The sequence below is a fragment of the Dasypus novemcinctus genome, chromosome 17, assembly GCF_030445035.2.
Source record: "Dasypus novemcinctus isolate mDasNov1 chromosome 17, mDasNov1.1.hap2, whole genome shotgun sequence".
Taxonomy (NCBI): Eukaryota; Metazoa; Chordata; class Mammalia; order Cingulata; family Dasypodidae; genus Dasypus; species Dasypus novemcinctus.
The window spans coordinates 58,463,915-58,489,001 of record NC_080689.1 but is presented as its reverse complement, the minus strand read 5'-3'; the positions used below and the strand labels follow the sequence as shown (position 1 = coordinate 58,489,001).

The window sequence follows — 25,087 nt, the reverse complement described above, 5'->3', positions numbered from 1 at the left end:
CTTGGCAGGAAGCAAGGACAGATTATTAAACAGATGGCTTGAAAGCTCTGAAGACAGGAAACAGTGGTCACCCCTACAGCAAAGGTTTTCAGAGAGCAAACGGTGCCAAACCTCATTATATTTTGCAAGTCTTACTAGATTCACAGATGGGGGCTGACAGCGACGTAGTTTATCTGCATTTCAGCAAATCATTTCTCACTGTCTCACAAAGCTTTTAGAGAGAAGATGGAAAGATGTGGATTGAACTTTTTTTGTGTGTGGGTTGAATTTTAATTGCAACTTAGATGGTTCAGAGAAGGCTGAGCAAACAGTGCTCAGAGAGTGTTAATTAATGTAGAAATGACAACGGTCATCTGGTTCTGAGTGTCAAACCCATGGCCAAGGACATGCAGCACTCAGCAGTTACTTGTTGGTTATGTCAAAGGTGCAGGGAGATTTTAGGTGGGCCCACAAAAGGGCTCGTTATTTGACTTTGCAAACATTTACAGACTAGATGAGGAGTTTGAGAAATGGAGGGGACAAGTCTGCTCTTTCATCCAGGGAGGGGGAAAAAAGGCTCTAGTGTCACCCACTTTCTGTTGATCTCTGTTGCTCAGTCTCTCCAGGACATGAGGACGGTTTTGGGGAAATGCAGGTCTTTCACTGTGTTTGGATACACTGTGGGTGACGGTTAGTTTTATGTATCAACTAGGCTGGGGTATGATGTCCAGTTGTTTCATCACACACTGACCTAGATGTTGCTGTGGAGGTATCTGGTACTTACACTCAGTTGACTTTAATGAAGGAGATTATAAGGGTGGGCCTCATCCAATTGGCTGGAAGCCTTAAATGCAAAGAACTGGGGGTTCTGGGAAGAAGACGTAATTTTGCCTCATGATTATAACCTTTGTTCTTCCCTAATTTTCTAGACTGCAGCTTCCTGTAAGAAATTGAGACTCAAGACTTCAACATCATTCTTACTAGAATTTCCAACCTCTGGCCTGCCCTACAAAATTCACACTTGCTATCCCCACAATTGTATGAGCCAATTCCTTACAATCTCTCTCCCTCCCATCTAGTCTGTCTCTAATGTCTGTCTATCTATCTATCCTTTTTTATCTTTATTTTTTTAATATTACATTAAAAAAACATGAGGTCCCCATAATTCCCCCCCCCACCCTACTCCTCCCCCAACAACAACAACCTCCTCCATCATCATGAGACATTCATTGCATTTGGTGAATACATGTCTGAGCATTGCTGCACCTCATGGTCAATGGTCCACACCATAGCCCACACTCTCCCACAGTCCACCCAGTGGGCCATGGGAGGACATACAATGTCCAGTAACTGTCCCTGCAGCACCACCCAGGACAACTCCAAGTCCCGAAAACGCCCCCACCTCTCATCTCTTCCTCCCACTCCCTACCCACAGCAGCCACCATGGCCACTTTCTCCACACCAATGCCACATTTTCTTCGATTACTAATCACAATAGTTCATGAATAGAATATCAGTAAGTCCACTCTAATCCATACTCTATTCCTCCATCCTGTGGACCTTGGAATGGTTGTGTCCACTCCACATCTATATCAAGAGGGGGCTTAGATCTGTCTCTATATCAATCTGTCTCTCTCTGTATCTATCTATATCTATCTCTGTATCTCTATTAATCTGTTTTTATCTCCCTATGTATCCATCCATCCATCCATCCATCCATTCATCCATCCATCCATCCACCCACCCACCTACCTACCACCTACCTACCTACTATACATATATTCTGTTGGCTCTGTTTCTGTGGAGAACTTGACTAATACACTTTGTTTCATGAACACTCAGGGATTCTGAGGGGGAGGTTTAGAAACTACTGTGGGAAAATTGTGCGCGTGCGTGTGTGGGAGTTTCCTGGCCCACCAACCTGTCTTGAACAAAAGCATCTCCATTGATATCTGTTTTTCATATTGGACCTGTGGTAAGATTTTACTTAAGGAAATATTTTTCTTTTTGGCTCAAAGTTCTTTGAAAACCACAGACCGATGGTATCTAAGATTCCTTCTAGCTCTAAAAACTAAGGGGCTCTTAAAGATTGTGTGGGAAGAAGGAATACTATACATGTTGGCCTTCTCTTTCTTCCATTTCCCTTTCACCTGCTGGCACATTCCTTCACCCCTATTTTGCACAGTCACTCATCCCTGTTCCTTAGTCTCCTGGCAAATCATCTCTAGGTCCACTTTCTCCTGTCCTGTAAGTGCTCCAAGCTTCCTCCTACCCCCTCCAAGGTCCTGAAAACTAGTATTCTCATGATCTCCTTGAATCAAATTGCCTTCATAAGTGCAGAAAACTGATAGCTTCCATTTACCCAGCGGGGATATTTGCATTAAAGAAATCAAACTGGCATAGATGACTCCCTGACTGATGGAATTTAAGCAGTGTGACCAAGGGAAGAAACTGAAGAAGGGTAGGAGGGATATTCCAGGCCAGTAGAACCTCCATGTATTCTGCTTGGAGAAACATGGCCTTTTGCCCAGGTTCATTAATTCATTCAAAACTGTTTTGAGCACCTACTCTGCTAGGCATGGGGGTAAATGTCGAGTAAAAATAATCTCGGCCTTTACTTTCATAAAGTTTACAGTCTGGGAGTGAGTACATTACTTAAATACTAATTCACTAATTCAATGATTATTCATTATTATTTGCTGATTGTCTATTAGATGCCAGGCATTGTTCTAGGAATTGGGGGTATAGAGTTGAAAAACCAGATCAAGTCCATGCCCTCATGGGGCTTATATTTAAATGAATAATTAAAATCTGAAATAAGTATGTAACGAATGTTAAAACTGAAATTTTAACTAAGTTCCAAGATACAAGAATTTCTAATGAGGTGCCTAATCACCCAGTGCAGATTTCCAAGGAAACATCTGTAAACTGGCTCCATGAAGCTTGGATATCTTGGACAAATGAAAGATATAAAAAGGGGGTCAGGGTTAAGAGAAGGATTTGTGAGGGCATGTCTAGAAAGGAATTTCTGCTGTGCTGTGATGAATCCCTAGTGACCTTCCTAGTATTTGGAGAGCTTTGAAATTGGTCCCCTGAAGATGGAGAATGCAGAGTTCTCAGGTCTGAGACAGCTGACAGAGCCTGACAGGGGTGGAGGTGGCTCCTTGGGACCGGCCTGGCCTGGTGTGGGGTGAATGTTTCCTGTGGCCTGGGCCAGGGGAAGAGAGAGCCAGCAAAGAGGCTTCTTGGGTCCGATCCAAGCAGACCGTCTAGTAAGACAGAGGGACTTCAGCAAGAAGTTAGAGTCCCTGAGGCTGTGGAAGCAACCACAAGCAAACACTGGGAATAAAGAAACAGCTGCCCACATCAAGGAACCTTCAAGAACGAAAAGGATCCAGCAGGAAGCTCCAAAGAGCACCCAAGAGAAAAATGGGTCAGCAGCAAATACCCGCTAGGCCCGGACTGCACAAAGCCAGCTGGTAATGGTCCTCATTCAAGGAAGATCTACCTTGCCTCACCTGTCCCTGCCTAGGAGGCTCACAAGCTGGGGTGGGAGCTGGGGAGGAGAAGCGCAAAGTGGAGAGACAGAGAAGAGGACAGCTGCAGAACCCTTCTCTTCAGTGGGGGAGGAGAGATTTAACACTGGATCAAGTCTGAGGTTTTGGTTAACCTTTTGGATGGGACTTTCCAACGACTGAATTTGGAGTGTGTTTTTGGTGGCAGACCTGCCTGTTGCCTAAGACTTAGCAGCAGAGTTACAGGGCCTGTTATCCAGTGGTACAAAAATCTCGCCTGACGAATAAGGTTCCAAAGGGGAGGAGGAAGACACAAACTAGAATTTAATTCTGATCATGTCACAAGTCACTTTGTTTCAGATACCAGGTATGGGTGCTCTGAAGAAGAGAAACACTTATATGGGAGCTGGAAGCAAAGGAACTGGTCTAGCCTGAGGGGCAGGGAGGGGCCTGGCCTCCCGGAACCGTGGGAACTCCTGCCACATTTTCTCGTCACCTTCCTCAGAGGCCCCAGGAATGCTCTGCGGGACCTGGCTCTCAGAAACACTTAGTTCCCGGCACATACTCGCCTCTTTTTCTCCCGTAGCGCTGGCTGTGATTCAGTGGGAGACGAGGCCCTCATTCTGGCTCGGTCCCGGGGGGGCTGAGCCCCACTTGACCGCGGGCTGCTTCTGGGAGCGGGAGCAGGGACCCGAGGAGCTGGGCCGACCCCTCCCAGCCCCGCACTGGCCTGTTATGCTCGGTGCTCAGGGACCGGCTGCGCCCGTGGCTGCTGGCACCTGGGGCGTGGCCATCGCTTTGCAACTTATAAAAGTCAGAGGAAATGTTGACCGGAACCCAGGCCTCCCGACGGCCAGGCCTGGGCTCTTTCCACTGACCACATTTGGGAGACTGGTTTAGGTGTTGCCCTGACACTCTGAAATGGAATTTATGCATAAGCATGAAAGAAATACATCTGGGCACTTAATAGCGTGTTAGAGACGGGAGTCTGGTGAACCTGCCAAGCTGTGCTTCCATAGGATGAGCTTTTCCAGGGTGGAATGCTGGCAGGACGGTGGGTCTTTGCAGAAGGTAACCAAGTCAAAAGAAATGAATTGACATCCTACAAAAAAAATGGGCTCTTTTGGGAGATGTACCCTGGTTTGCAACAGGTGCCATTTTGTGTAGGAGGAAAAATGATCTGGTCCATGTAGGAAAGCAGCTTTGTTAAAAGGTGTGGCCACTTTGTGTGTGAGCTGGAAGGATTGAAGCAGATGCAAGAATGTTTCTGTCTCCATCTCAGAAAGGCAAATGGCCATTTGGCAGAGAACGGGATCAGGGCCGCCAGCCGCGAGGGGCAGAGCTTAAAGTCCTCTGCACTGAGTGCACTGGGCTGAAATGTGAGGTTTAAGTCACAGCTCAAGCCACCTGCCTTCTGGGGTCTTCAGACCCCTCCTGTGCTAAAGGAAGGAGCTGGCTTTAGTGGCAGCAGCTTCAGTGATTATAAGGGTTACTGAAATTGTGCATTGTAGGTTATTTTGTTTAACATTTAGTACTTAACTATATGTTGTAGCATGTTGTTTAAAAAAATAACAAGGACATGGATATATATACTGTTTTCTTATGAAAAAGTATAGGCTAGGCTAAGGGGTCACAGCCTGTGCCCTTTCTTGGATATTGCAACTACCAGTTAGAGCTGCCGCCCTAAGAATGAACCCTGTCCTTCACCGAGGTGCAGCCTGGGGCCCGGGCCGCCCCTGGGGGGTGGCCTGGGCCTTTTCCTGTTAGGAGAACCTCACAGATCTTCCTTCCCACAAAGCAGTCATGGGGCTCTTCCTGGGCTTTGCCTCCCATCTGTACCCAGCAAAAGCACCAGGGCTATGATCCTTCTCTGCTTTCGTTTCTTCTTCCTCTACCTCCCCCTTCCTGTCCTTCTCCTCCCCTACCTCTCTTTGGCCTTCTCCTTTACCGCCTTTCTGCATCTCCTCTTTTTCAATAGAGAACTGACTGCCTGCCTACCACGTGCAAGGTATGAGAGATAGAAAGGGGTAGAAACCACCTAGTAAATGCTATACGGGTATGACATAAAGCCATGCTGTGACAGTTCAGAGGCGAAGGAACTCCAAGTGAAGAGGGCACCGGTAAGGCTTTCTAGAGAAGAAAGGGTCACGGCTGCCTTATGATAAGGAGAGAAAGGGGCAGTATAATTTGGACTGGGGGATGGTGCGAGCAGAAGTCTGGAGGCTGGAGCACATACGGCATAACAACCGAACAGTGCTTCGGAGGGCATTCTGCTTCGGTGTAGGATATGTGGAGACGTCGGTAAAGGCCTGATGGACCAAGCAGGGTGATGCAGGCTGAGCTCCTGACCCCAGCTGTCCCCAAAATTCTTTCCACGGAACACTAGTCCAGGCGATGCTCTGTAGGAGCAGAGCAGCAATTTACAAATTGGGGAAATGCTGCCTAAGATATCCCCCTTTTGGAGACTCCTTGGCTTATTAAAGCTTCTTTGAAGTCCTGCAGAGAAAAAACTTGCTTAACGTTGTCTAGTGCCTCATTTTCCAAAGGTATTTGACACCCGTGAGCAGCTGTGGAATAAAGTGTTCTGCAAAACACACTTTGTGTGGGCAGGCAGTGGGGAGCCAGCGAAGGTTTCAGGGGGAGGTGCAGTTCATTGCCAAGCAGTAAACTCTCTCATGTCAGAGAAAGGTGGGTGGGGGTGTATACAGACATGCCAAACACCTGCTGCTTCTGTTTTCCTGGGAACAGATTGGCTGAGTTGGTAGGTGAAGAAGGGTGAGTTCTCATTCCTCAGCACTGAGAGCAGTTATTGTCCTTGGGGATTACTGGAGGCTCAAGGCTCACGCCAAGAAAGTGTTTTCACTGGCCGGAGAGGGAGTTGCATACACATATGCATGCACTTGTCAACTTTTGCTGACTGACAACCCTTTTAGATCTAATATCCTCTCTGCTTTTCCTCGTTTAGCCAAAGCCTGAGCATCCTCTAAGGAACGCTTAAGTCACACCTCTCTGTAGTCTTTTCCAACAACCCTGGCCTCCAGTTTACTCCCTCCACCTGTGATTTCTCTCTTCTTCATCTTCTAGTCAGATGAAGTAGCAGCAAACAAATAAGCTCTTGATGACACTCTGCTGGTTCTTATATGCAGATTTCCTCCTCCATCCGCTCTGGCCCTCACTCAGCAGTGCCTGTGCCTGCACCAGGGCAGGGTGCTTGGTGCATTTGCTGATGACTGGCACACATGGCACTGCCCTCTTCTACTGTTTTTGGTCTCCAGGTGGTAGGAGGGTAAAGGAGTATGTAAACCCCTCATCTTCCGGCCAGCCCCGAAATGAAATAAAAAGAACACAGTCACTTGCTTTTCTTCTTGAAGCGATTTTGGAATTTTGCATGGTCTCACTGTTCACCATGTATGTTTCCAAAGGTCAGCAGGGACAATTAAGAGGCTGACAGCTAGGCAGCACAATGAAGTATCAAAGCAAAACAGCCCGGCGATAAACAGTGGCAATGTGCCAGAGTTCCATGCTGCTTTTGAGCATTACTGGGAGGTCACATCTGGGTAAATGGGAATTAGATTTCCCAGGGCAGAACGTGCTGTGAAGGAGGTGGAGGAGGCTGGAGGGACTTTTAACCAGATTAGAAGAGGGTTGAAACTCCTACCCTCTGCTTTAATGAACTTACTCCAGCCAGCTAACAAGGAGGTGAAGAAGGTCAACCACCACACCAGGGAGCCAAGAGTGCCTACAACTGCAAGCAGGAGAATTGCATCCACCATCCATGTGCAATCTAAGCCCCCTCTTGATCTAGACGTGGAGTGGACATAACCATCCCAGGGTCCACAGGACGGAGGAATAGAGTATGGATTAGAGTGGACTTACTGATATTCTATTCATGAACTATTGTGATTAGTAATGGAGGAAAATGTAGCATCGATGTGGAGAAAGTGGCCATGGTAGCTGCTGAGGGTAGGGAGAGGGAAGAAGAGATACGATGTGGGGGCATTTTCGGGACTTGGAGTTGTCCTGGGTGGTGCTGCAGGGAGAGATGCTGACGTTGTATGTCCTGCCATGGCCCACTGGGTGGACTGGGGGAGAGTGTAAACTACAATGTAAACCACTATCCATGTGTGCAGCAGTGCTCCAAAATGTATCCACCAAATGCAATAAATGTGCCACGATGATGAAAGAAGTTGTTGATGTGGGAGGAGTGGGGTGAGGGGGGTGGGGGCTATATGGGGAGCTCATATTTTTTTAATGTAACATTAAAAAAAAGACAAAAAAAAAAAAGGAGGGTTGAGGCATTGTTATGGCTTGACTCCTGTCCCACACAAAGACATGTTTGAATCTCAACCTCCAGTCCTGGGGACAGAACCCATTTGCAGATAGGATATTTGAAGGTGTTAAGGTGAGGTCAAACTGAATCAGCTGGGCCCTAAGGCACTGATGGCCAGAGTCCTTATATGCAGAGGAAATTGGACACCGTGGCAATAGGAGCCAGAGGGAGCCAGAAAGCCATGTGATGGAGAGGCTGATTTGCGGACTGCTGGCGAGCTGCCACCAGAACACAATAGATTTTGGAGAAAGCATGATCCCGCCGACACCTCGATTTTGGCTAACTTCCAGAGGTGTGACCCCATTAATTCCTGTTGTTAAAGCCAAACAGTACGTGGTATTTTGTGATGGCAGCCCTGGCAAACCAAGACCGGCAACCATCAGCGGGTCTCACTGGCTTTATCTCCAACATACTTCCAGAATCCACGTAGTTCTCACCATGCCCACCTCATCCATGCCAGTCCACCACCCATGCCTCTCACTCAGGACCGTAGCTACAAAATCCTGGCAGGTTTCCCAGCTTCCTCTCCGACTCCTCACAATCTGTTTTTCCCACAGCAGCAAGGGTAGTCTTCCTACAATGCTAATTAGATCATGCCTCTCCTCTACTAACCCCTCCACCCCATGAAGCCTTCCTAGTAAAATCCAAATGCCTTTCCCTGGTTCACAAGTCCCCCTTGACAGAGCCCCTGCCTTTTGCTCTGACCTCACCACCTGTCCCCCTCACCCCCAATGTCCCACTGCTCTTCATCCAAGTTGGCCTTGCTGGTCCTTCAAAAGGCCAAGTTCTTTCCAACCTTCAGGCTTTGCACTAATTCTCTGTCCCCTGATCTTGATGTGGCCAGCTCCTTGTCAGAGCTCACCTTCAATGCCACCTCCTTAGAGAGAGCTTTCCTGATCACTTGGACTACGTATCCAGTCTCTTTTATCTCACCACTTTATTTATTTACTTTTAGTTGGTACCAGGGATTGAACCCAGGACCTCGTACCTGGGAAGGAGGTGCTGAAACCACAGAGCTACATCCACTCCCCTACCATCACTCTATTTTAATGCTTGGTATAGCACTTAGCACGGTATTGTGAATCTTTGAGTGCAAACTCCATGAAAGGACCACGGCCTCCTTGTTCACTGGCCCTTAGCACAACAAATATATTTGTGTTGAGTGAATAAATGCTAGTTCTTCCATTTACCAGCATGAGACTTAAGTTCCTGAGCCCTGTTTTTTGCCTCATCTGTAAAATGGGAATGAGAATACCCAACAAAGTAGGTTGGAGGAAATGCATTAGAAAATAATTGAAAATTTTAAGACTCTTCACAAATATTAGTTCTTACTATGCCTGAGTTAGGTCAGTTTCTGTAATAGATTGTTGTTGTTTTTTTCACTTTTCTTAAAGCCTTTACTGAGACATGATTGAAAACTTTATAGATATACATGGAAAAATAAGACATATCACAATCAAGTGTAGACAAGCTAACCAGAGAGCTTAAATGTCTCGTTAGGTAATGGGGAAGCGGAAGTACCGGGAGTGAGACGTGCTGTAGGGCTGAGAAATGGGTACTAATATTCTTCTCCTTCTTCCTCACCTTCTCCTTCAACAGACTCTATACCAACCTCCTCATAATCCTTCTCAAGGGCAGCCATGACCTCACGGGCTTCAGGAAACTCTCCCTCCTCCATCCCTTCACCAATGTACCAGTGAACAAAGGCATGCTTGGCATGCATCAGGTCAACCTTGTGGTCCAGCTGAGCCCAGGCCCCAGCAATGGCTGTGGTGTTGCTCAGCTTGCACACAGCTCACTGGACATTGGCCAGGTCTCCACCAGGAGCCACAGTGGGAGGCTGGTAATTAATGCTGACCTTGACAGCAGTGGAACGCCAATTCACAAACTGGATGCTACGCTTGGTCTTGATGGTAGCCATGGCAGCATTGACGTCTTTGGGAACCACGTCGCCACAGTACAGTAGGCAACAAGCCATGTATTTACTGTGGCGAGGGTCGCATTTCACCATCTGGTTGGCTGGCTCAAAGCAAGCATTGGTAATCTCTGCTACAGAAAGCTGCTCATGATAGGCTTTCTCAGCAGAGATGACAGGGGCATAGGTGGCCAGAGGAAAGTGGATGCAGGGATAGGGCAGGGATAGGACAGGTTGGTCTGGAATTCTGTCAGATCTATATTCAGGGCACCATCAAACCTGAGGGAAGCAGTGATGGAGGACACAATTTGGCTAATAAGCCAGTTAAGGTTAGTGTAGGTTGGGCGCTTAATATCAAGAGATCTATGACAGATGTCATAGATGGCCTCAATGTCTACTATGAAGGCACAATCTGAGTGCTCCAGGGTGGTATGGGTGGTGAGGATGGAGTTGTAGGGCTCGACCACAGCTGTGGAAACCTGGGGGGCTTGGTAAATGGAGAACTCCAGCTTGGACTTCTTGCCATAATCAACAGAAAGGTGTTCCATCAGCAGGGAGGTGAATCCAGAACGGATTCCCCCACCAAAGCTGTGGAAAACCAAGAAGCCCTGAAGACCTGTGCACTGGTTGGCACAGTTGGAATTCTGTCCAGAATTAGGTCGGTGATCTCCCCGCCAATGGTGTAATACTCGCGGGCATAGTTATTGGCAGCATCTTCTTTGCCTGTGATGAGCTGCTCAGGGTGGAAGAGCTGGCGGTAAGTGCCAGTGTGAACTTCATCAATGACCGTGGGTTCCATCCAGGTCTACAAACACTGCCCTGGGCACATGCTTGCCAGTGCTGGTCTCACTGAAGAAGGTGCTGAAGGAGTCATCTCCTCCCCCAATGGTCTTGTCACTTGGCATCTGGCCATTGGGCTGGATGCCATGTTCCAGGCAGTAGAGCTCCCAGCAGGCATTGCCAATCTGGACACCAGCCTGACCGACATGGATGGAGATGTACTCATGCATGGTGGCTACGGGACGGAAGGCGAAGACGACAGGAGCAGACACAGGTCCCAGTTACTGTCCACGACAAGCTAAGAGTCAAGGCAAGTAACTCAGTAGATTGAGTTATGTACTAAAGGAGAAACATGTTCTTGATCTTAATCTTATTCCTGTGGGTATGAACCTCTTATAAACAGGACCTCTTGAAGATGTTATTTTTAGTTAAGGTGTGGCCAGCAGAATCAGGATGGGTCTTGATCCTATTACTGGAGGCCTTATAAAGAGAAAGCCACGGGGAGAAGCCAAGGGCTGGAAGTCAGCTGGAAACTGGTAGAGAAAGGGCATCGATCGCCGTGGGATGGGAAAGCCAAGGAAACCCAAGGATTGCTGGCTGGCCAGAATGCTACCCATCCCTGGAGGAAACATGCCTTCCAGCCTCTGAAACTGTGAGACAATAAATTCCTGTTGTTAAGCCAACCCATTGTGTGGTACCTACTTTTTGGTAAAGTGTAGAAAATTCTTGCTTTCCAGGAATGTTTCAAAGGCAAAGTATAACAGCTAATCCAATAAATGCACAAATAGTTAAAATGAAGTTTTAAATGCTACAAGCCATTTTTCCTTGTAATGATGGTACAGAGAAGAAGCAGTAGAGTGACTTCTTTAAAAGCTAGTTTGCTTAAAAAACTTTAGGGAAGCAGACTTGGCTCAACAGATAGAGCATCCACCTACCACATGGGAAGTCCGCAGTTCAAACCCAGGACCTCCTTGACCCATGTGGAGCTGACCCACGTGCAGTGCTGATGCGTGCAAGGAGTGCTGTGCCATGCAGGGTGTCCCCCGCGTAGGGGAGCCCCACACGCAAGGAGGGCGCCCTGTAAGGAGAGCTGCCCAGCGCGAAAAAAAGTCCAGCCTGCCCAGGAATGGCACCACACACGGAGAGCTGATGCAGCAAGATGATGCAACAACAACAAAAAAGAGACACAGATTCCCAGGCTGTTGACAAGAATAGAAGCAGACACAGAAGAACACACAGCAAATGGACAGAAAGATCAGACAACTTGGGGTGGGGGAGAGGGGAGAGAAATCAATAAATACATCTTTAAAAATAAAATAAAAAATAAAAAACCTTAAATGCTGGTTTGAAGCATGCAAGACTCCTGGCTAAGACAAGATGACTGGTCCAGAAAGTCAAAGTCATAGCTGACCTCCTAGGAAACCAGGAAGGGCAGAGACCTGCAATTTCTGAAATTTTCATTGTGGTCACATAATGTAAATGGCTGGAAGACTCAAGTCCCATGAGAAATCATGTCTTCCCCTTCTCACATCTTCTAGTCTAGTTCTTTAGACCAAGGCGGGTCAACAGATAATGAGAACCATACAGGTAATTTAAATTTTTTCTAGTGACCATATTTTAAAAAAGTAAAAAGAAACAGGTAAAATTAACTTTAATAATCTAGTTTTCTTTAATCTAATATACCCAGAATATTATTATTTCAAAATATAATTGGTATAAAACGTATTAGAGGGATATTTTGCATTCTTTTTTTATTATACATTTGAAAATCTGGAGCTTACTTTACACTCACAACACATCTCGTTTCAAACTAACCACATTCTAAGTGCTCAGTGGCCACATGTGGCTGGTAGCTACTGTATTGGACAGTCCAGCTCTGGACTTTACTTTGGAGTTGCTTATGATCAAAGAACATCTTCTGCTACTACTGCTTGTGGGGGCAAGAAGGAGGTCACAAATGAAAAAAAAAAATGACTTCAAATGTAATCCCACCAAGTTGTTTAGCATCGTTGTACATGGAGAAAAGTCCTGGTTGGGTCTTCCAATGGCCAATGAAGAGACTAAAACTCTTTTAAGACTTTAATAATAAGTTTCTGTTTTGGAAAACTTCTATCCTCTGAAACTCATCAGACTCTTTAAGACATGGGAAATTGTATTTGAAACTATCTATCTCTCTCTCTCTCCATCCATCCATCCATCCATCCATCCATCCATCCATCCATCCATCCATGTATCTCATAATCCAACTATCACCTATCTTCATCATCATCATGGTCTTTTGGAAGTAACAGTTTGGAAGATTATGCATTTAAAATCAAATTTGTTCCCTTCCTCTAGCTCACCCCGTTGAGCTGGGGCCCCACAGCTCTGGACCTGGTGCTTCTGAAGACGTTTTATGAGAAATGGGGAAGGATGGTTTATGCCAGTGAGGGACAGTTTATGCCAGGGCTTACAAAGCTAGAGAATTTCAACAATCACATTGCTGCCATTAAAACAAAAAAGTCAAATGTGGAAGGGGATTAGAACTAAACATGTTGATGACATCTTTAGTTATCAAAAGAATGGCTTTAAGAGAGCAAGAAATTATTACAGGAGTAAAGTTATCCAAATATTATTGCTCTCTTGACACTTTGGGACATAAATCAGCCTCGCCTTGGACTTTCTGGACATGGATTGGCAAGTTTTATAATGGATAAGTACCACGCCTGGCTGTGGGTGACACTCGGAGGGTCAAAATATTCACTGCAATGCTGGCGTCTACAGAAATCTGAATAATGTTGCTGAATGAAACTTCATTTCCAAATGGACTGTTTGGCCTGGTTAAATCTTTTGGAAGGTTCAGTGATACTTATGAGGGGCTGGGTGTGGGGAGTGGACATGTGGATTGTTGGCTAGATATTAATTATTCTAAGGTCCAGTTTTTGCAGGGAGATTCTGTTTTGATCCATTAAGAAACATTTGCAACTCTAAACCCAGCAGCGGAGGCTCTCTTAGCAGAACTGAGCTAGCGCAGCGGAAGGGGTGTAGCATGGACCATGGGCTGACGAGTTCACATGTGCTTCTTCTTGGTGGGGGTTGGTCTCCGTTCTGAGTTGCCTTGGGCATCTCTAGAGGACCCGATGGCATCCCCCAGGGCTATCGACAAGGTGGACCATTGAGGCAATGGCCTTAGAAACTCTACAGAACTACTTTCCTTGTTGGAAAGAGAAAGAAGGGAACACTTTTTTGTCTTGTACAGCAAGAGCGATGATTCCACTGAAGGCCCACTCTTACTAGTTACACCACTAAGGGGAATGGTTGTCTGTTACTATGTCCATCTTTCCAAACTTTGAGGCATTTAGAGGTTCTCATTTAATTCACCTTTAGTAAACAGGAGAGTACTTGGAAGAACTTCCACAAGATTATTCCCCTTTTAAAGCTTGTGTTCAAATCTGAGCCACAGAGCCCTTGAAAACTAGGTACGCTGCTAAGTGAACAAGGCCAACGCCTGGGTGTTAGCTGCTGGGCACAGCATTTAGGAGGGCTACCCAATCCAGCTGTTGAAAGGACAGACACATGCTGGAGACCAGAGGAGGGAGCACCCCAAAGTGAACTCTGCCATCACCGGGGATTCTGGACATGAGTTTATTGTCTATGGTTTTAGCCAAAAAGAAAAGTTGGAGAAACACTAAACATTAAACAAAAAGCATAAAAATGATTTTGTGAAGTGAGACTAATAAAAGCTCGGAGGTTTTTGTTTTTTTTAATTAAACTTCCTACTTCCCCAAAAAACATTTTTAAAAAGGTCAAACAGGTATTAACAAATGGCAATGAAAGTATGAATTACAAATGTAATGAGAGTTTAGCATTTTAATAACCCTCGATCAGTCTCATTTTGTCAATAAATTCCCCAAGGAAGACACTGTAAATTCACTCTTTCCCTTTATTAAAAGCCAGAGGATTTACTCAGAAGTCCCTTTGTCCATTTTAAAAATGCAGTTACATCTGAACATTATAAAAGTTTACACACAGCTCGATAAACTTGGGGGCTGCAGAAAACATCACAGCCCCTGGGACCAGGAAATGAATTGAGTCAGTACTGTGAGGGCAAGTGAAAAAATATGAGCTATGGTCCCTGCCCTCAAAGCGCTCACAACTTATGCAGGGACTGAAAAGTCAGTCTTGGCAAATGAAAAGGGTGCAATGATAAGCTGGACTTTGTGGCACTAGCTGTAGGCACAGGAGGAAAGAGGGGCTCTGTGGCCAGCTGGGGCTGGAGCAGAGTCTTGGAGGACGTGGGCTTCAACTGAGGCAGGACCAGAAGGCTTTGGGTAGATAAAAGAATGGAGAGGTGCGGGGTGGCGGCTGCCCCCTCCTCTCTCCACAGCCCTGTGCCTCCTCTTTCAGTTTCTCTCCTGTGTGAGGCACTCTCCTATCTGGGCCCTTAGGCTGCTCTTCCACTGGAAAGCCTTCCCCTTAGTTCCTCCGGGGAGCTCATCTTAAGTTCTCAGCCAGATCATCTTCCTTCTGGAAGTCTTCCCTGAACCTCTAGTCTGGGTTCAACCTCCTTGCACTATGCCCCCATGGAGCCCCAATTCCCCCTATACCACTGGTCACATCGAGTTGTAATTTGATGACTTTTCTCACTAGCCCAGTGTATATTCCACAAGGGCAGGGACCTTGCTTGCCCAGGACATGCTGTAGGGCAGGAGCTCAAGACCAATCTGTTGCAGGGGGATGGTGTCCTCTGCCCTAGGCATTGTATTGCCTAGGGAAAGGCTGGGAGAGGTGGAATCAGGGAGAACAAAAGAGCATGAGGCAATCTGGGAGCACATCCCATAGGGCAGGAGAGCAGGCCTATGTGAGACATCAGAAGTGAAGTCATCCTGGACAGGGTATGAAGATGGACGGTGGGAGAAGGTAGAAGGGCAGAAAGGGAGGTGGCTGGGTGGCAGGGAATGGTTCTGCCTTCCAAAGCATGATGGTAGGGGTCTAGTCCCATCTTCTCCTCTAGAGATCAGGCCAACTGCAACTCCCACCCTCCTCTGCTGGCCGGGGGTGAGCACTTGTGGACAGCCAGGCAGTGGAAGGGCCGATGGGTTCTAGTCTTGCCACTCCCACAAACTCCCTTTGCAACCCTGAACACAGAGGGACCTCCTTAGAGCTTCAGCTTCCTTATATGAAGAAAGGGGATACGGTAGGAGAGTGATGGGCGCCAATGCGACAGTGCACGTGGCAGTGCTTGGAGGTCTCTCCACCACCTCTCTGGGCCTCAATTTCTTTACCTCTGGGTACTAGGATTGTTAGGAATCTCCTACACATTCCTGCGACTGAGGATCAGGCTGAGGCAGAGGCGGTCATGAGATGCTGAGAGGAGATGAGTACATGTGTCAGTATCCTACAGCAGGCTCTCCCCACCCTGTGAATTCCAGAAGGTCACAGAGAAGAGCCATGGCCGGGGCACCTGGCTTGGATAGCTTCTAGGTCAGACTCCGCCATCTATGATTCAACCCATCACTTTCAGGCCAGAGCAGAACTCCCCGCCAGCTGGGGTTATAATGATTCTCAATTGAGACACATCACAGAGTCATGGAACGTCCCCATGGATGATCTTTCCCAGTGACCTCAGATGGAGGAACAGGCTCACAGGCAGCAAAGTAGATGGACATAAACATCACATTTGAATAAAGGAACAAACTTCCCAAAATACGCACATGGGTGAAATTTTGACCCGGCAGCTAAGCCTACCTCCCTCAGTCCTGGTTCTGGTTTGGAAGGAAAACGTGAGCTCCAAGACTTGGAAGGCAGTGTCTCTATTACCCAGCCCCTTCTTGTTCACCTTCTAGCCTTTACTTCTCCCCACGGAATTCTTTGGCTACTTGATACCAGAACTTGACCTTACGTGGCTGCAGCTGTTTGGAAGATGAGGCAATTCTAAGTTGAAAGTCCTAAGAGAAACTACAAATTGACGAAGATGATGATGATGATGTGTGTGAATGTATGTTGTAAGTGCTGTGGAAGAGGAGGGTAACACCAGGGGGATTGGAGCAAAGAAACAGTGAGAAAGCATAAGGGAAGCCCACAACCACATTAATTACCTTCATATTTATTTACCCAGAGATACCTCCTACTGTGAGAGAAGGAAGTTGGTGCAAAAAAAATGTGAAGATGGTATATTTTGAAGCATCAACTTTGGGCTTGACTTCTCTGAAAAAAGCTAACTTTGCAGGTTTTGGGTACAGTTTGGTTTTTCCTGTGGACAGAGGGTGTCTTGATTTTTCTTTTTTTTTTTTAAAATTCAGGAAAGTGAGCCAAGAATTGTAAGTACATGTCCCTGACCAATGAGACAATGAAGGAAAGACTTCCAAGAGTGAGACTTGAATGAATACCATGGAGTATTCAAACATTCAGGGAACTCGCTGTGCCAAAATAAATCACACCCTCTAGGAACATTTCCTATCATCTGCTCCCCGCACCCCGCTCCTGCCCCGCCTTTTCTTAAATGATCCACTTCTTACAAAAGTTTATAAAAAGTTACGAGTCAGAAGCCAGCAAATTGGGCTTTCTCACCAGATCTGTTACAGCCTGCTGTCAGACAACTGATAGGAATTTTGAAGACTTTAGTTTACCCAATGTAAAAAGCCAATATACAGCTGAAGCCTGCAAAGGAAGTTGTCACATAAGTGCTTCAGTTTGTAGTTAATTTGATTATTCAGTCACTGCTGATTTAAGCATAAGAGAATCATTCTGAGAAAAAGTTTTTTAAATACATGTTGAGATGTAACCGAAACTCCCTGCATTCATTTGTAGTTTTCAGGGAGAACGAAGAGAGGAAAACAGACTTGCATCTATTATATTTTAATTATTTACCCTTGCTGTTTTATTTAATCCTGACAACAGTAATTATAAGATCACTTTTATGCATGAGGAAATTGAAGTTCTTTGAGGCTAGGCAATTTAAATAATGCTACAAGGCAGCACTGGGATTTGAACTGGGATCTGTTGATGTAAAAATTCTTTTTCACCATGCCACGCTGCAACCAGTCTCAGAAGGTACTACCTTCATCTCTTCCTTTTGTTTCTCTGTGTTACCATTTAAATTCAAGCCTCATGATCCACACTTAGACTATTACAATAGTTACCGGCATATTAGATCTATTTTTCCTGAATTTTGAAGAACAGCTTTAACCTTGCTGTTCTGCAAGACAAGATGTGGTCAACTTTTATATATAAACTAAAATATATATTTTTTGGAAGGCAAAGTTCCTATAAATATGTAGTCAAACTAGAGCTTTGCAAAATATTGGGAAACTTTACACCAGATTAAATTCCTTAAAATGCAATATAGTTTGGCACTATCACATTCATGCTGATGAATCTTCATCTCAGATGATTAGCCCCCAATGTTCATAGAATTAAGTTCAGTTTTTTTCAGTCAGATGATCAGGAGGGTGAAATTGCACGCATGCTTGCTTCCAGCCTAATGGGGGCACCACTTAGACCATTCACGCCAGCTGAGAAGCCTCCTCGGTGCTCCCCAGGATTGCTACGAGCACTTGTGGCTGTGTCTGGAGCCTGTTTCATCAGGTGTCCTACGTTTTCTCTGCTTGACTAAGTTGCAGAGCCCAGTCCAAGTCCCACCAGCCCCTGAGGAAACCTCCCAGGCTCCCAGGCCATCAGTGGTCGTCCCTTTCTTGGCTTCTGTTGCTTTTGGTTCCGTCCCCTTGAGTGTGCCCAGGGAGCTACCTTAACTGCCAGCTGCTCTAGCTCCTCAACAAGTCTGTGCATTCTCTGATGTGAGGACCTCGCCTCACGCACAGCTCTTCCCGAACCTCAGCAACCATTTGCTGCTCATGATCATACCTAATGGAATGAGTAAACACTTCCTGCTCTTGAGGCTGGCCGCTCGGTTTGTTTTGTTTTTAATAACCAGTACTCTCAGAACACAGGATTTTACTGGAGATGCTATGAAGCAAATTCAGAGGAAAGCTGGTTAGGAGCGGGTATTGCAGAAGCTGGCACGTGCCCAAATTATCGGTTTTCACCAAGTTGTTTGGGAGTGCATAAGAAATTTATGACAGTTGGATCTGTTGTTTCACCAAACAAGCAGTTCAAATAGGAATGTTCATTTCTTTATACAGACATGCAAACTCCTTGGCTGGGCAGACCAGGCTCCCATGATCAGCACCCCACACTTCCTGTCCTCCCTTCTCCCTCCCCTCCCTGCCTCATGTGACTCCCCAACCATACTCTGTTCCTTGAGTCTCCCTGAAGGAGCCAGTCTTTCACCTCCAGAGCTCTGGTCAAGCTTCCTTCTCACTGGAATACTGCCCTGCCCCCCAGCTCCCCTTCTGGTCTCAGCTTACACATGCCTCTTCTGGAAGCCCCTTTTACTCCAGGGCTAGTGAGATGCTCTTGCTGGGTGCCCTTCCCCCAACTCATGGACTCAGCTCCATCACAGAGCCTTTTACACTACACAGTGTTGGGGACTTGCCTGGATGTCCCTTCCACTAAAACATATGCTCCTTGGGGTAGGAAAGGGGCTTAGTCATTAGTAATGGAATGTACCAGGCTGCTGATGCCAGAGCTGAGAGAATACCCAGCATTAACATAGTGCTTGGCGCATAGAAGGTGCCTGTGGCAGCTTGGTGCCTCGGATCCCAGAAAAAGCATGTTCTTGAACTCAATCCATTCCTGAGGGTATGAACCCTTGTAAAAAGGACCTTGTGATGAGGGTACTTTGGTTATGGTGTGGCCCAGCTGAATCCAGGATGGGTCTTAATCCTATACCTGAAGGCCTTATAGGGAAGGAAGGTCACAGAGGGACAAAAAAGCCAGAGGGAATAGCCAGAAGCTCAAAGTAAATGGAACCTGGAAGAGAAAAGAGAAGCCAGCAGAGGCCACCATGACAATACCACATGAAGGAGAAGCCAAGGACCGATGAGCACTAGCAGCGAGCCCCAGATACCACAGTCTTCCGGGAGAAGTGACACCTTGATGACTCTTTCTTTTGTACTTCTAGCTTCAAAATGGTGAACCAATAAATTCTCATTTAAGCCAACCGATTGTATTACATTTGCTTCAGCAGCCAGCAAACTAACAAGTGCCCAAACAATTAACCAGGGAACGCATGCGGGAGGGAAGCAATCGCTAGCGTGGAATTTCAAGTCTGATAACCTGGGAGTCAAATCCCAACTCTGCTCCTTACCAGCTGTGCGCCCTTGGGAATGTTACTAACTGTCCTTGAACCTCGGTTTTTACTCTGTAAAAGGGAGATCATAATTACCCCCAAAGTTGTGAATGGGTTTGTGCTTCTGTAACCGTTTGCACTTAAGGGGAGAGCCTCCCTTCTCTTCCAAATCACACAGAGCTCCAGGTAGCTGGAAATGACTCCTGCTCAAACTGGCATCCCCAGCGCCCTCTCCTATGGTGGACTTAGTGGGAGCTTAGTAGAATGCTGGAAGGGAAGATGCCATGGCAGGCTTTAGAGGTGGGCAGTGAAGGAAAAGAAAAAAAAGACTGGAGGAAGAAGAGAGGGAGTGCAGGAAACGTGAAGGTGGGAGAAGGGAGGGGAGAGGCCTGTTTTCTCTGAGGTCTGCGGTTACAGGAGGCCTATCTGCCTTGCAGGGTCAGGCTGCGGTGGCTGCCCTGGCTCACGCTCTCTCCCTTCACGCTGTCCTAGCCTCTGCGACAGCAGGGAGACCTGCGCACCCACGTGGCCAGCCTTGCTCTTTATTGGAAACAGCTGTGCAGCGCAGCCGCCCTGGGCTGGAGCTCCGGGACAGGATTTCATAACCTCTGGGGCTGAGCTTCGAGGAGTTTCAAACGTTGTTTATGTGCATTTCTGTGTGTGTTTCCTCGGGAGTCTTCTGATTGCAAGGAGGCCCGGCCTTGCAAAACAAACTTGGAGTGCGCCTTAGTATTTTGTTTTTGCTGATAGTAATGGAATGTACCAGGCTCCTGATGCCAGAGCTGAGAGAAACCAAGGCAAGGAAAACAAAGAAGGCATCCAACCCCAGTGGGCTCCTCCAAAGGCACAGGAGAAGGAGGTTTGAGTTGGGGTGAAAATGACTGGGAGGGCTTAGGCTGGTTGATATTTTTACTGAGTTCCATCCAGAAAAGACATATGAGGCAGAGTTATATTTTCTCTTTCCCATCCTCTTTACCCAAGCAGTAACAATAATATAGGAGCCAGAATCCATTTTAACCATGTTCCTGGTGGGAAAGGGATGCTTGAAAGCACATGCAGATAGTCATCATCTATTTCCCTTATGCCTAGGAAACCCCTAGAGTTTTCTGAAGGAGTGTGGGCAGTTGCTTTCAAATTGTTCTAAGAAGGATAGAGAAGATGTTGCCCTGGCTGGAAAATAGGGAACTGGACTAGATCAGTGGTTCTCAGTCCTGATTCCGTGTTAGACCTGCCTGAGGAGCTTTAAAATCTCCATGTCCAGACCTCGTTCCTGGCCAATTAAACCAGAACCTTTGGGGTGGTGCCAGGCCTCGGTGCTTTATAGCTTCTGCAGTGATTACAACGTGCCAGCAGGTGCAAGTCAATGGATCAGATGAACTCTGATATCTGAAGAAACATTCTGAGTTTGAAATTAGAAGGCCCTCAAAATATTTGATTAGCATACGAATGTAGATGAGTTAAAACAATCATATCGATGTAAAGCATCCAATAAAAAAATAGTCCAACGATGTGGACAGGCAATTGACAAAAGAGAAAATAAACAGTTGGAAAATGGCTCAGTCATAAAAAATGCAAATTAAATCAGCATGTATCGAATAGTTAAGTTTAATAATGTTGGTGAGCATCTGGAGAGAAGGGCTTTTCATAGATGCGTACAGGAGGGTCAATTCATAACAGTCTTTCAGGAGGGAAATTTGGCAATGTGTATCAAAGCTTTAAAGTTTTGCATGCCATTTGATCCAGTGGACAGCTGGATACCTATTCTAAGGAGATATTTATGAATATGCACAATGATTTGGCAACAAGGACACTGATCACAGTTTTGCTTGTAATAAAAATACTTGGAAATAAATATCCAAAAGAGAAGACAGGCAGAAATATTAAGGCACAGATGTACAATGGAATACAACCCAGCCATTAAAATATTATTGTACAAGGAGCTGTAGTGGCATGGAAAGAATATTCCTGGAATACAGTTATGTGATAAAAAATAGGTTATGAAATAGGATGCATAAAGTGATGACCAAGAGATGACCAAATAAAAAAGTGACCATGGCCTCTTTAAGGCTTCTTTCTCAAGTTGAACATACTCAGTTCCTTCGACATTTGTCCCTGAAAGGCCAGAGCATTTTCTGAACCTAAAGCATGACACAGATGTGCATGAAGCCCTGGGAACTGCTTGTGTGATAGGGCTTCTGATTCCTATCCTGTTGCTTTTCTTTCCCATTATTCTGTTTGGTAATGGCTTCTTGAAAGTGTGGGTCTGGCCAGCAAATTTTTGTATTTATAGAGATACCATGGGGATAATGCACAACATTACCAAGATGACAGATATTCACTAGGTAGAGAGAAAGGGAAAGGCATTGCAAGGAGAGAAGATAGCATATGCAAAGGCCCAGAGGCAATTCCATGTGGCTGGAGCCCATGGGGGTGAGCAGCAGATGAAACAGAAAGGTATGCCTTTCCAAATCAAGCTAAGGATTTGGGGCTTTTCCCTAGTCTTTGCACGCCTGAAACTGAGGAACAGCGGGTTGAGATTTGTACCTTAGAAAGAGCACTGAGGTGGCTGTGTTCTGAAAGCAGAGGGATGGTTTAAGCAAAGGATCTCATAGGCTTGGTGAACTTTTAAAATGTTAGGATCTGATGTGTTGCTGGCTTGCTATTTAAAATGATTTCTTCTGGCACTTTCTCTTTTATGTTGGATCAGGAATTTCCTGGTGGGCTCCAAGGAACGAAGGGACCCATGAACCCACCATGGGTAGAAAAGGCAAGACTGGAGGAGGTAGACAGGATGCACGTGTGTCTCCTGCTGTCATCCCACTCATGCTTCACTGACTAGGGCTTGGACAGGTCCAGGGAGATGGACGCCAATCCCAGGCAAGGGCAGGGCGTCCGAGCTCCTGCTCCCCCAGCCCTTGTCTCTGGAGGCACTCAGCTCTTTCGGCAGCCTGGTAGGCTTTGTTGGTGGGCCTGGTGCCCCTGTCTGCATCGGTGGGGCTGGGGTGGGCTAACTGGGAAGAGGCTGCAGAAGTCAGGATCAGAGAAGCAAGAATTGCCAGGTTCCTGCGAGGTCAACATGTGCTAAATAATCCAGAATGTAGCCGAAAATGTAATGAGGTGATTTTTGTTTTCATTTCAAAGGAAAATTTCAAAGGAAAATTTCAGAACCTGTGACTCTTGTTCACAAGCACATGCCTGGATGTAGTCATTTTGAGTTTATGGAAAATGTGGTCAGCCCCAAAATCAGGGCGAAGGAATTCTTAGTCATCACCGTGCAAAGCAGTACAGGTCTGTAGTAAGCCTCCTTAGGTTATGGAAAACAAAACAGAATAAACATGCAGATCAAACTACAGTGGAGTCTCTCTTCCCCCAGGAATTCTTTCCTGAGTAGCCGTAAGGCTGCTTTGAGTTGCTGCTCCCACCTCGTCCATGTTTCTGTTCTGTGCCTCAAGATGTCTTGCAGATGTCATCATGACTATGAGGACACAGCTTTCTGCATCCGTTTCTCCCATGTATATTAAAAGTAAGCAGGATTTCTATAAAGAAAACCCCATTTAAAAATAGACAGGACAGTCAAAATCTGTAGCAGCACTGAGAAGATGTTCAAGTGTGCCCTAAAATTCTTATTATCTTGTGTGACTGGAGAATGAATATTCAAGGTGGTATTGCCTTTCTCCAAAACATAAGTAATATCTTCAAGATGTTAATATAAACTTCCATTCAGAATTAATAAATAAGAGATTCAATTTAGATATGCTTCACTGGGGGCCACTCCATCAGTTTTAATGCCATTCTTTGTCCTTGGATTTCTACAATCAGCCTTCCCTTCTTCCCCAAACAGTGTTGGTTCTTATAGGTCATAAATTACAAAATTTCTTTGTAGCCTTCTCAGGTTAACCCAGTTTATGAGCTTGCTTCTATCGAACAGGAAGCGGAGAATGGAATGTTAGCATATTTAGCAGAGACATTTTCAGTTGCTTTGAAAAAAGTGGGCTTTTTCAAAAAAAACCTAAGGAGGCTTATTACAGACTTGTGTCAGTATGTTCTGTCATAGACAATGGTACTGTTGAACCCGAGTTTAGGTATTATATTGTTTTTTTCTTTATTGTTCAATGAGTCCCATGCAAACTACTACCCAATTAAGTATGGTGATGTCAAGCTGACAAGGGGTGACTCATGTGATGGCTAGGTTCATGTGTCAACTCGGCCAGATAATGGTGCCCAGTTGTTTGGTCAGGTATGCACTGGGCTAACTGTACTGCAGCGACATTTCATGGACTTTAACCATCAGTGAGTTGATTGCATGTATGGCTGATTACCTACAATCAACTGAGGAGACTGCCATCAAGAATGAGCAATGATCCATCCCCAAATCTTCAAGATTGGGAAAGAACATGGACTAAGGTAGACTTAATGGTTCTTCTATTATAGTCTTATTATTTTAGCAATGGAAGAACTTTTATCATTGATACCAAGGCAGGGGTCACCAGAGGTTCTGGGGGGAGGACAGGGAGAGGTAACAATAGTTGTAACATGGGGACATTTTTAGGACATTGGAATTGTCCTGAATGACACTGCAATGACAGATACAGGCCATTATATGTTTTTTTATAATCTATAAAATTGTGTGGGGCAGAGTGTAAACCATAATGTAAACTGTAGTTCATGGTTAGTAGCAATACTTCAATTTGTGTTCATCAATTGTAACAGATGTACCACACTAATGAATGATATTGTTAATGTGGGAAAGCGTGGGCGAGAAGGGAATGGGGCATATGGGAATCCCCTATATTTTTTATGTAACATTTATGTAATCTGAAGTGTTTTTAAAAATAATAAAAAAAGAATGAGTGATATCTCTTCCAGTCAGTTGAAGGCCTTAAAAGCAGAAGTGATTTCAGCATTCAGGGAGAGAATTCTCAAGTCTACTTCAGACAGCCACCATCTCCTGGGGCACTCATTGAGCACCATCATCAGAGTTCCTGGCTTGCAGCTTGTCCTTTAGAATTTGGATTCCTACCTCACCACAGTCGAGTAAGATAATTCTATAAAATCTCATAATATTTACAGATACCTCTTGTTGGGTCTGTTTCTGTATAATACCACAGCTAATGGGGTAGTAGCTTGCATGAGCTATAAAACTTAGACCAAAGTCCCTTCAGCCACAAACTACCCATTGTCACCAGGTCAAAGGGAACGGGAAGCAAGGACCTGCCTATCAGCTTCCACTTGAGTGTCTTAATAGTCGTGCCACGCTGAAGCCACAGAGGGCAGGCTAAGACACACTGTTTTAGTTTCCTACCTGCTGAAACAAATACACAATGGGTTGGCTTAACAATAGGAACGTGTTGGCTCATGGTTTCAGAGGCTAGATTGGCTTCCTCCTGGGACTGGTATCT

General features: G+C 45.8%; 1 protein-coding gene and 1 pseudogene across 1 annotated transcript in view; both read right to left on the bottom strand.

The window, feature by feature from the left end:
• The window catches only part of ANTXR1 (ANTXR cell adhesion molecule 1), a 253,844-nt gene that overhangs the window by 43,190 nt on the left and 185,567 nt on the right, over nucleotides 1–25,087 (bottom strand). The gene's annotated exons all lie outside the window — the stretch shown is intronic.
• On the bottom strand, nucleotides 9,351–10,751 carry LOC101423499 (tubulin alpha-1B chain pseudogene; annotated as a pseudogene).